The 13,266-nt window shown below is 30.1% G+C and overlaps 1 long non-coding RNA gene across 1 annotated transcript; it reads left to right on the forward strand.

Moving 5' to 3' along the window:
* Window positions 1-1,030: 1,030 nt before the first annotated feature.
* Window positions 1,031-2,699, forward strand: LOC139877817 (uncharacterized). Its single transcript, XR_011768789.1, has 4 exons — window positions 1,031-1,515; window positions 1,782-1,883; window positions 1,965-2,059; window positions 2,429-2,699. It is a non-coding gene; the product is annotated as an uncharacterized lncRNA (long non-coding RNA).
* Window positions 2,700-13,266: the final 10,567 nt, after the last annotated feature.

Here is a 13,266-nt window from a genome sequence, read left to right on the forward strand (position 1 = left end):
TACACTTTTATCTTATCAGAAATTCCATTGTATGCAATTTTTATGGTCACGAAATAAGTTATAACGCGGCGAGTGTGTTAGTATATTTTTCTCTCATATGGAAAACATCATCAATGCCTTTTTTCCCCCCTGATTTAATGTATATTAATTAAATTAATTATATTATAATTATCAACACCAAGTTATAAGAAGTAATGGGATCCCAGAAGTAATCATGATCATCATTCTTTTAATAGAATTAAAACATGGGTTAACTTAGCATAATTAAACGTTCAACTAAAACCAAAGAATTGGACAAATAAAGGTATCGCTTATCTATGGGCTAAGTTATGGGCCTCTAAACCAAAAGACTATTGATCTAAAATCCAAAACAAACTCGAAACTTCAGCCCAATAGTAGAAAATAGAATAGTTTCATAACCCAACACATCTATCTATCTATATTTTCATCTAAAATGATTATGTATCATATGCTTTTAAGGTTGTAATAGGTGCTTCCACAGTAGGCTTTTTAATAAACCTAGCTTCCTCATTAAGCTTTTATCAATTGATAAATATAAATACAATTGTTCGGTTGCCTCCACGCATCAAATCAAACTTCCAATAAAAGCCCTCTCCCAAAAACTAAACTCCCAATTTGTCGATTGTTAATTTATTTATTACCTGCAACTTCTCATATTTAGTCTGGAAGAGTGTTATGAATTTGAAATGAAATAAAGGAGTGTTGCAATTAAACATGATTCTTGGTTACTTATAAACAGTTAGGGTCTTGCACCCGTTTTATAAGTGCTATTGAATTTAGTTTCTAAATATATAGTTTTATTATACACAATCATGACCCAATTGTTTGTACTCCGAAACTAAACAAGAAGGTTATGTGCCAAGTGGTTTTTGATCGTCTTTATATTTGATATGGGGCCTGTGAGGATGAGTTGCTATGTGTTTCTATTTTACTATTTATACATTGGAATAAGTTTTTCAATTAACAGAATTATATAGGCATAAAGAATAAGTATATAAGGGTGAACTTTCATGTTGCCTCTATTATGCAATCTGCTTATCAAGCGTATGGAGGTAACGCTAAGTGGCATTTGCTCTTCTTAAATTAAATAATGGAGAGTTTATTTCTGCCATTTAGCATGTTTATATTGTCAAGTTAGATGTTATTTTTATCCATGTTCTTTTCTTACACCAATGTGGTATGACTAATTGATTCCTGTGTACAAGATATAGATGAGCCATAAGAGAATATCATTAGGCATATGAAGCTATTGACACTTTCAGTAGATGTAGCAAAGTAGCACTATTTTTTTTTTTTTTTTATTAAGGTTTGGGTCATGTTCAAATGTGCTCGAGTCTGAGAATTGGCGTTAGTGGAATCCTACTACCGTGGTTTTGGACAACAAGAATAAATAATATGATACATTATGAGTTTGATTTTTAATTTCTTATTCAATGACCAACTTTTGTGATTTTGAGATCTGGCTTATGAAGAAAAGGTTCATATACCTTCAAGGTGACAATATCTACTTACTGCTTTTTTAATTTGGATGAAGTTCATGGAATGTGCATTTATGTTATTGACTCTACATATTTATGGTACAAGTTCACTTAATCTTACCAAGTTTTTGTGGGTTAATGCTATTGAAAATTTAAAATCATTTCATTAGAAGCAGTTATCTATTTAATTACATTGACTGCAACTTGGGAGTAGTTGGTTGTCTTTTTAACTTGAATCGAATGATTAAGGCTACAAGCTGTATTTTTCGAATATTTATGTAGGGTTGTTGATATGCACATGAACTTGGTGGGGACATGTGATGCAAACACTAAGACTGGTAATCCTAATGGTTGCATTCCTTTTTGTAAATTGGTTGACTTAAGGTGAGCATATTGCTGTTTGATTGGAATACTTGAACATGTTTATGTGTGTTATCGATGATTGAATTATGTTTGATGATGTAGGTGTTATGATGCTGGAACATATGTTGTGACCACCAAGACCAGTAGTCCTAATGGTTCAGTCAAGGCTGAAGAGGAGATACAGTCACCGTTCTCGGGTAAATTTTTTGTATCGATCTCTTTGTTTAAGTTTAAATGCACATTAGAAATATATTGATGTAGTTAACATGACTAAAGCTATATGATTGCTATTTTTGCTATCTGAGACATAAGGAGAAATATTTTACTGTAAAAATTGACATTTTATAATGTTTTCTGTATGTGAAAATTTTGGCTTATGAATGTTTTCTTATAATTGCTGAATGATACTACTCAATGATCGATACTACAATCTGTGAGTTTATTTTTTGACGAAATAGGGTGGAAAAGAACAAGATGTGGTGTTTTTATTTCATGTTTTTTGTTTTATTATGGTTAATGAATGAATATGAATACCGAGTAGAGTATATGATATAATATTTTTATAGGAATACAAATCCTTACAAGGGCTCAAAAATAAAAATATTGTTATCCGCTGGTGAAAATGAAGTGGTCGTTAGGTCATGCAAACTAGAAGAGGCAAGAGCACTTCAGTAGCCCCTATTGGATTCTTATGTTATATTTACTCCTAAATAATGTTGTGGTGAATGAGTTGCTATTTGTAACATGTCTTTTAATTTCTTTTTAGACTTCTAATCAATAAAATGACTAATAATAATGTAGATTCTTTCGTCAAACCCATGAATTCACGGGTCAATAGACTAGTATATTACTAGTCCACCTGTATATGACAAGCTCGGTCATGAATAATAAAGTACTCCGTATTAATATAAGTATAGTTGGTTTGACCCATATGACTTGGATATATGACAAGCACGGTCATGAAAATTGAGTATCATTATTATTGTCATGAGTCAATTAAGCATATGTTTGTCCAGATGAATGATTGTAGATTTGTATGGATGAATCTTTTAATAAAAAGGATAAGTTAGGCCGAGGCGAAGTCGGAATTTTAAATCGATGGTGTCACAGAATAATAACAAAATACATCGAGCAACCCACATTTAATTAGCGGCTTTGATTTTGTAAAACATAAAAAATCTTTACCTTGTTACGACTTTTTTCATTAAAATAGTCCATTATCCATAGCATGTATATATGTATAAATACATAATGAACTAATAACTGATAAAATTTATAGTTTATAAAACATAAAAATAAATTAATTTTGAGATACTAACCAACCAAAAGGATGAAAATCATTATTATAGCAGTGTATAAAATAATTAATTCTGAGATACTAAGTAACTCAAATGGGCTGGTCACTATTTAAAAATTGATTTTTACTGGGTCATTAATAGTAAATAGAGTTTTATGATTGGGGTCATATCAAAATATAATAGAATTATTACTTAAGTGGCTCACAAAATTTACACTACAAGCCCAATTTTAGTGGTGTCACATGCACCTATTGGGCTGCATGTGGCTCCGCCACTGAAGTTAGGGGAAGTGAACATGTTGTAGTTACCACTCTTGACATTGATTTACAACTCTTGACAAAGTAGTATTTTTTTTTTTTAAAGGCAAAATAATTATATATTATCACAATGGTAGCACCAATTGGTATCTACCAAGTCCACAATACAAGATGCCAAGAAAGCAACCAGGAGTATATATGTACATGTAAACACAACTGGAAAAACTCAAAAACTAAAAACTCAATCTATTCTACTCAACAGTTTCCAAGCATCTCACGAGATAGAAAGCGGGTTATGGATCCAACTATGCCATTCAATCGACTTTGTCTTGCATCGTTTTGAAATCCACTCGAAGATTTTACTTTGTATTTCATTTTCCGCAACCGGGACATTCCAACTTTTGTTCTTGAATATTGAAATGTCCCGTTCTTATTGATTAAAAACGTTCCATATTAATTGATTTCGTTGCGAGGTTTTGACCTCTATATGAGACGTTTTTCAAAGACTGCATTCTTTTTAAAACAAACCATAACCTTTATTTCATAAATAATGGTTTAAAAAGCTTTATGTAGATTATCAAATAATGATAATCTAAAATATCCTGTTTACACACGACCATTACATAATGGTTTACAATACAAATATGTTACATTGAAATCAGTTTCTTGAATGCAGTTTTTACACAATATCATACAAACATGGACTCCAAATCTTGTCCTTATTTTAGTATGCAACAGCGGAAGCTCTTAGTATTCACCTGAGAATAAACATGCTTTAAACGTCAACAAAAATGTTGGTGAGTTATAGGTTTAACCTATATATATCAAATCGTAACAATAGACCACAAGATTTCATATTTCAATACACATCCCATACATAGAGATAAAAATCATTCATATGGTGAACACCTGGTAACCGACATTAACAAGATGCATATATAAGAATATCCCCATCATTCCGGGACACCCTTCGGATATGATATAAATTTCGAAGTACTAAAGCATCCGGTACTTTGGATGGGGTTTGTTAGGCCCAATAGATCTATCTTTAGGATTCGCGTCAATTAGGGTGTATGTTCCCTAATTCTTAGATTACCAGACTTAATAAAAATGGGCATATTCGATTTCGATAATTCAACCATAGAATGTAGTTTCACGTACTTGTGTCTATTTTGTAAATCATTTATAAAACCTGCATGTATTCTCATCCCAAAAATATTAGATTTTAAAAGTGGGACTATAACTCACTTTCACAGATTTTTACTTCGTCGGGAAGTAAGACTTGGCCACTGGTTGATTCACGAACCTATAACAATATATACATATATATCAAAGTATGTTCAAAATATATTTACAACACTTTTAATATATTTTGATGTTTTAAGTTTATTAAGTCAGCTGTCCTCGTTTGTAACCTACAACTAGTTGTCCACAGTTAGATATACAGAAATAAATCGATAAATATTATCTTGAATCAATCCACGACCCAGTGTATACGTATCTCAGTATTGATCACAACTCAAACTATACATATTTTGGAATCAACCTCAACCCTGTATAGCTAACTCCAACATTCACATATAGAGTGTCTATGGTTGTTCCGAAATATATATAGATGTGTCGACATGATAGGTCGAAACATTGTATACGTGTCTATGGTATCTCAAGATTACATAATATACAATACAAGTTGATTAAGTTATGGTTGGAATAGATTTGTTACCAATTCTCACGTAGCTAAAATGAGAAAAATTATCCAATCTTGTTTTACCCATAACTTCTTCATTTTAAATCCGTTTTGAGTGAATCAAATTGCTATGGTTTCATATTGAACTCTATTTTATGAATCTAAACAGAAAAAGTATAGGTTTATAGTCGGAAAAATAAGTTACAAGTCGTTTTTGTAAAGGTAGTCATTTCAGTCGAAAGAACGACGTCTAGATGACCATTTTAGAAAACATACTTCCACTTTGAGTTTAACCATAATTTTTGGATATAGTTTCATGTTCATAATAAAAATCATTTTCTCAGAATAACAACTTTTAAATCAAAGTTTATCATAGTTTTTAATTAACTAACCCAAAACAGCCCGCGGTGTTACTACGACGGCGTAAATCCGGTTTTACGGTGTTTTTCGTGTTTTCAGGTTTTAAATCATTAAGTTAGCATATCATATAGATATAGAACATGTGTTTAGTTAATTTTAAAAGTCAAGTTAGAAGGATTAACTTTTGTTTGCGAACAAGTTTAGAATTAACTAAACTATGTTCTAGTGATTACGAGTTTAAACCTTCGAATAAGATAGTTTTATATATATGAATCGAATGATGTTATGAACATCATTACTACCTCAAGTTTAGTAGGTAAACCTACTGGAAGTGACAAGAAATGATCTAGCTTCAAAGGATCTTGGATGGCTTGAAAGTTCTTGAAGTAGGATCATGACACAAAAACAAGTTCAAGTAAGATTTTTACTCGAATTAAGATAGTTTATAGTTATAGAAATTGAATCAAAGTTTGAATATGAATATTACCTTGAATAAGAAAGATAACCTACTGTATATAACAAAGGTTTCTTGATCTTAGATGATTACTTGGAATGGATTAGAAAGCTTGGAAGTAAATTAGTAAACTTGAAGGGATTTTTGAAGTGTTCTTGAAGTGTTCTTCCTATGATGATTATAGCTTGATTCTTGAAGTGATTTTTGATGAAGATGATGATTAACTACTGGAAAAATACGTTCATAATAGTGTGTGTGTGTTGAGAGAGAATTAGAAAGAGAATTGGAAGTGAAATGGAGTGAATGATGAGTGGTAATTGGTGAGTGGTGAGTGGGGTTAAAAGGAGTTCTAGTTAGTTGACTAGCTCATGGTAGAAGTTAAAATTGATTAGTCATACATGACATAATCAAGAGTGGAATCCCATGCTAGTTCCTATTGGTATATACCCATAGTAAGTACGTTTTGAAGCTGTGTATAATACGGGTAAGAATACGACTAGAATTCTTGATGAAAGAAAAGAATGAGAAAGTAACTGTAACCATTTTCGTTAAGTATGAGTGTTTTGATATATGTCTTGAAGTCTTTCAAAAGTATTTTAATACATCTAAATACACTACATGTATATACATTTTAACTGAGTCGTTAAGTCATCGTTAGTCGTTACATGTAAGTGTTGTTTTGAAACCTTTAAGTTAACGATCTCAATTAATGTTGTTAACCCATTGTTTATTATATCTAATGAGATGTTAAATTATTATATTATTATGATATTATGATATATTAATATATCTTAATATGATATATATACATTTAAATGTCGTTACAATGATAATCGTTACATATATGTCTCGTTTCGAAATCCTTAAGTTAGTAGTCTTGTTTATATGTATATAACTCATTGTTAATATACTTATGGAGATACTTACTTATCATAATCTCATGTTAACCATATGTATATCCATATATATATCGTCATGTCGTTTTTACAAGTTTTAACGTTCGTGAATCGCCGGTCAACTTGGGTGGTCAATTGTCTATATGAAACATATTTCAATTAATCAAGTCTTAACAAGTTTGATTGCTTAACATGTTGGAAACATTTAATCATGTAAATATCAATCTCAATTAATATATATAAACATGGAAAAGTTCGGGTCACTACAAATATTTTCTCATTGCGAAGTTTCCAAATAAAGTACACACTTACCCATATGTAGTATGATATCGTTCCTGCCATATGTGAAGTATTAGGTAAATGTATTTTATAGACATCCAACTCTTATGGACTGAGCTTGATTTTAAAGAAACACGGGGTTTGAGACTTTGAGTATCCCTAGTGACTTTTGCCAACATGTTGTAGTTATACCTGTGCTGACCGTGGACTCAATGTCTCAATGGCTTAAAGATTTGGCACCACGAGGAGTTAAGCCTATGCTCACTCTTTTGGTAGGAACACTTATATTCGGCTAACCCAACGTATGGCCTTCTAGATATTTCCTACGTCCATAAGCCTCCATGGCCCAGCTGCAGCAGGTCCATTGTGTCACCGGATACGAACAGTTGCGGAACTTGAACCCGACCATAGATGGGAAAAACTTATTAAAATTTTCATTTATAGCTGGGGCAAACAGAAAAAAACCCGTATTTTTCAGTAAGAACTTTTATTTTTTAGTGTAAATTTTTTTTTCTTAAATCCAGCTGGGGCGAATGCCCCGCCTAGTCCTACATATATTCCGCCACTAGATACGAACTTTATATTATATATAAATATTTAAATATAAATATCGGAAAATTTGGTGTCCTAATATTTTTTTATCTCTATAAATATAAACATTTATATTTATAAATATAAATATTTATATTTAGATATATAAATATTTATATATAGATATATATATATATATATATATATATATATATATATATATATATATATATATATATATATATATATATATATAAATCTTAGCTTTATTATACTATATATATAAATATAAATATTGAAAATTTGGTGTCCTAATGCATTCACTGAAAATTTTTAAATGATCCTCTAGAGTCTAGACGGTTAGACTGGCAATTTGTATGTGTTTGAACTACATTTATGTTGACCAAACCAATATATTCTTATGATGATTTCAAAGGTACCAACAAGCAAGGTTGCAAAAATTCGCTATTGGAGATTAATCGGTCGGGACTTTGTAAGGATTAATCGGCAATTTGGAGATTAATTGGGGATTAATCGAATTGTACTTCATACATTTAAATATTAAATTTCAAAAATTATATGTGTAAATATAGATAAAACCATAAACATAAACATAAACTTTAACAAAATTGTCTAAAATTGTTTATTTTGTTCAAAAACTTTAAAGTTCTAATTTAAATTCGTGTTAAAATGTTGATCAATTTTGACTTTAACCGACTTTGATTACAAAATTTGATTTTGACCCATTAATCGACGTTGACCGACTAATTAAACGGATTTTGAAAAATCAGAAACGGACTACTCATAAAAATGAGTAATCGGGAATTAATCGGCAATTAATCGGGTTTTTTATAACACTACCAACAAGTACTAAACAAATGGATGAGTTAGCATTGGATTATGTCACGTATACCATATTAATATGAATCTTATGTCATTGGATGCTTTTATATAGACTTGGATTTTGTGGGGATGATTGTAGCTGACTAGACAAATATGATACTTTTTGGTTATGTGTAATAGGATTTGTCTAATTGTCTAAACAGCTGTGTTCCTTTTTAATAATTCAAAGGTATTAATTCTAATAAACATGCTTAGGTGCTGCTGTCTAGGAGATTATTAGAAGTGGATCGATGAACTAGTGACATAATATTCACCTCTTGGGTAAATAAATAACTATTGGCTCGACAAGTTTATGATGTTATTGTCCATTTGCTTTGAAAAAGATATAACCAACTATAAAACATGTTCAAGTATCTTTATCCTCAATCACAAAACAATCCATAATCTTAAACAATAAATGTTTTCTCTGTTCATGCCGGCTATTTAAGTAGAGATTTTTTTTTTTTTTTTTTACTTAGATGTACTTGATCTAACCAGATTATTCTATGACTTTTTCCGACCATGGCCATTCTAGTTAATAAATACAGTAATTTAATTTGTTTTAACAGATTGTACATTGCATCATATGTTCGTATAACTAACTATTTATTTATTTATTTATTTATTTATTTTTTTTCGGAAAAGCAAGAGATTTATAAACCAAACTAAGATATAAGACGCACATGGAGCAAAGAGCTATAATTCCATGGTGAAACAACTACAGAACATGACACGAAAATGATGCTATTAGCATCAAGAGCCTAGAACATTAAAGATATGAGTCCGGACGCGTGAGCCAAATGGATAGACCAATCAATGTTTAAATTTTTTGCCCGACGTGAAATCCACTCGTAAGTGATTGCTTGGATTTCACTCGTAAGTAACTAACTAATACATAGTCTTAACCGATGTATTTATCATTAAAGGTGATAGTTTCAAGAGTTTTGAAATGATTTTTTGAAGCCATCCATTTTGACTTGTGTGATAAGGAGGTAAATGATAATCAAACATACAAACGCCACTCAAAATCTTAGAGACCCAATAGTCAACATCCTAAGATTACTGTTACTTAAAAGGTATGCTACAAAATCTCCTTTTTATGATTCGGGTTCCCTAACCATACACAAATCAATATTTTAACTTTGAAAGCATAAAAGCAAATTGGAAAGTTGATTGAAACTTAACCACTCTATAACATAAGCTTTATTTGAATACCTAAAAATAACTTAATCTAAGTCTCATTTCTTTTGGGTCCTATGCAGTTTTGAACTTTATGACTTTGGTATGTGGTTGTTAACTTGTTACCATATCAATTTTCCTAATATGGCCTAGTTTGAACAATTTTATCGAAACATGATTGCGACACAATAAGGTTTTGAGAGAATTTTTGAACTAATATTTCACATTAGAGAAGTATTGTTGAACCATGCACCTATAGTGGTGACTATGATATAACAAGGTTTTTGAAGGATTCTGAACAATATTAGTGATCCGTGCACCACTAAAATTATCCGTACACTATCAAAACTGCTTTAAAAGATTGTACTATACAACATTATAATGAATGTTTAGTGATGTGTAGATAATTTTGGTGATGTACAGATCATTATCCGTTACTATAATGTGACAAGATTATGAGATATAATGGCCTGAAGTGCGTGACAAGTGACATTTCATATAAGGAAAACTACAATTTGTAATGTAATAAATGATGAGTCTATATAAATCGATGAAAACACAAATATGATCTTCAAAAACAAATGTTATCACAAACAATCGAGCGGAAATCAATTGATTGCATTTCTAATGAATGCGTTAACTATCTGGGATCAAATTAATCAAACCGATCACAACTTGATGGATAAAATCGACGTCTTAAGTTGTTTAATCAACTTGAATAGGTTTTGGGCGATTTCTGGAGGTATATATGGGACTAGGGTTAATGAAAAACAATTATCTCATGTGTTGAACATGTGATCTGTATTTATTTGTTGTTTGCCAGCTCTTTTCCGTGAGAAAGTCAAACTTTCGTGTGAATGCCACCTTTTTGCTAAAGTCTCGTTCATGTGGATGCCTCAAGCATTCGTGTGAAAGACTCTGACATTCATGCGTGAGAGAGACTTTCACACGAAAGTCTACGAACCTTGAATGAACCTTGACTTTATATGAACTAGGCACATATATGCACGGACACTAGATCAAGTTGTTTGGTATTAACGTTCATTTAGGGTTCCCCAAGAAAATTATGAGTATTGAGTGCGAATTAATCTTAATATCATTTGATTTCATTCATACACATAAAAAGCTTACTACAATTATTTCTAAAATGATAAGTTCATGGCTTGCACAAGCTGTCCAAAAATAAAATTATGTGTACTGATTGTAAATTTCATTCATCATTTATATATATATATATATATATATATATATATATATATATATATATATATATATATATATATATATATAAAGCTTATTAAAATTATTGAAATTTTATAAATATAGCTCGAAGGATTTTTATCATTAAGATTTTAAGACATCCTCTAAATTTAATCACTTGAATATTGATAATAATTACTCCTATATAACATTAACTTTTAATTAACTACCCTACTAATTTTATTGTACCAATTTTTGTGTATAATTCTTGATAAAGATATTAGAAATTCCAAATATATTAGAAATAGAGAAGAAAAAAAAATGTTTACTGAACGTACATCATTACCTATTTATAAAAGGGATCAAATCTAATGGGATACGGTGAAAATAACATCAACTAATGAGTAACTTTTTGAGATAAAATTACATCATGCAAGATCAAGAAAATGTTTTTGACAAATATACGTGGCATAAATATAACAAGAATCTCAACGATTATTTGACCAAAGTAATTAAAATGGTATTTAAAATAAAAAAGCAGTACATCATTGTACTTTATGATTGCAATTATATTGTGACCACAACCCTTTTTTATAAAATAAACATAAAAGTGGCCCATCATGATTTGCATCACTAACCATGCCGTCCAATCCTTAAGTCTTTTGGTAAATTCTTAATAATCGACCATTTATTTTCTAGAATATATTTTCCATCATAAAGCTTATTCATTGTTTGTATGTTGTCATACTTTATTTAAAATGCAATAAATTCAATATAAACTCACAATTTAAAAGTAAAAATGTGAGTAGATAATACCGTTAAGCAAATAACTTTATATATCTAATAGATTCTTGTAAATCAAGTTAAGTGAATGAAAAACAATTCTAAGAAAACATTTACAGACTCGAAAAAGACATGAATAACATCTCAAATCGAACAATTATATATACGGCATCCCAAGTTGTCGACCTAATACACTTTTTTGTTTCTGTGTAAATAAATTTCCATATTTGCATATTTAACAAGACATCCAAAACCACCTTTTTTTTTTTTTTTTTTTTACCTTTGATAGAGATATATTAATTGTAGATAACATAGAACATATATTATATTTTATAATTAATAGTTTAATAGTAATGGAGGGAGATTATATTCAAATTTGGGTCATTCCTACTACAATCAATTGATAATATTATATATGATTAGTGTTAGCAAAATAGGAACACTAAAGTATATATCTAATCTTATGCCCATTTGAGATGTTGACATTTTTACATATTCTTGGACAGGTTTAGTATTTCATTTCAAATAACTTCTTTTAAATCAAGATTCATAATTCATATTTATGATGCTTGGCTTCTGTCATAATTAGAGAAAAAGCAAGTTTTTAACACAACAAACACGGAATAAAACAGACCCAAGAAAAAAGGTTGCATTGGTGTCCCAAACAATTTACTTTTTTTAGTCTTTGATCTTTTATCCCATCATCAAAATTCAACATGAAACAATTTGGTATGGTGTTCATGTTTTCTTTTAAGTATTGATTATTACGCTTTATATTCATTGATAAACCGTTGAAAGATGATAAAGGAATAGCAGGCATATAAGCGTTGTGAATAAGTATCAAGTACATTACAATTAGTTATAAAAAGATCATTCCGAATCTATCACTAAATTTATGTTGATACCGCTTATACCATTTGATGCAAGACATTCGAGGGTCGAACCAAGATTCAAACTTGAGTATGCTTCATTTGTATAAAAACATACTCTCTTGACTTTATGTTCTCATTCTTGTGTCACTTAAAAATGAAAATTACTAAAAGACATGTTGAAAATGAAGTATAGCAATGAAGGTGTTTGTTGGTGTTCCTAACTTTTAGTAATAAAAATCATTGATGAATAGTTTTTTTGTTTTTGTGAAAGGATGAGTATGAAAGATGATGGAAAAATAGGTAGCATTTTTTTAACTTGATGCATCATATTGTTTGCCATAAGAATAAGACCATCTATAAAAAGCCTCTCATAACATCACAAAAATGATAACCTATAGAGAACAAAAAAATTTGTACAAACACACTTTAGGTGAATTCATCATTCTTGAAAAACTTTAAAGGGGAGTTGGGTCAATATGTAAATTTGGCTACAACTCTTGTGCCATTTTGTAACTTTTTGAAACTTGGGGGTGGCTTTCTTAAATTGATTAAAAAAAGTAATGGCTGCCCTCTGTTTATATAAGCCCATTTGGAACTCACCAACATAAAGATCAGTCCTTTATTTCATAAAGTTCAAATCTTGTACTATATTCTCTAGTATTTAAGGAATATTAATGCTAGATATTGAAGAAAGATTCGATTTTTATACTCATTTTATCAATGTCT

This window comes from Rutidosis leptorrhynchoides, chromosome 11 (genome assembly GCF_046630445.1).
Source record: "Rutidosis leptorrhynchoides isolate AG116_Rl617_1_P2 chromosome 11, CSIRO_AGI_Rlap_v1, whole genome shotgun sequence".
Classification (NCBI taxonomy): domain Eukaryota; kingdom Viridiplantae; phylum Streptophyta; class Magnoliopsida; order Asterales; family Asteraceae; genus Rutidosis; species Rutidosis leptorrhynchoides.